The following is a 353-nucleotide window of genomic DNA, read 5'->3' as shown; positions in this document are numbered from 1 at the left end:
ACCCTCCATCAGTGCGTGCTGCACCGCAGGGTCATCCCCTGGCCAGGACGAGTCACTCAGCAAGAGGAGTTGTGGCTCTTTGGTCCTTTTCATTGCGGCTTCAGCTCCAGGGAGAAGGAAAAAGGAAGAAAAGAAGTGTGGAATTTGGAAGCAGTGATGCAGGGGTGCACTGTGTGCTGTGAGGGGGGAGACTTTGTGCTCTTAGTGTGGTCCTGCGGGCCTGAGGTGCGTGCGGGGTAGGGGTTCATACAGTCCTGGGGTGCATACATAGGGGTGCAGGTGCGGGATGGGGGGGTCCTGCGTGTCCCGGGGTGCAGGCTGGGGGGGTGCGGTGGCCCCTGGGATGCACGCAA

The sequence above is a fragment of the Nestor notabilis genome, unplaced genomic scaffold (genome assembly GCF_000696875.1).
Source record: "Nestor notabilis isolate BGI_N333 unplaced genomic scaffold, ASM69687v1 scaffold26152, whole genome shotgun sequence".
NCBI classification, from domain to species: Eukaryota; Metazoa; Chordata; class Aves; order Psittaciformes; family Psittacidae; genus Nestor; species Nestor notabilis.
This window is presented reverse-complemented; position numbering follows the sequence as displayed.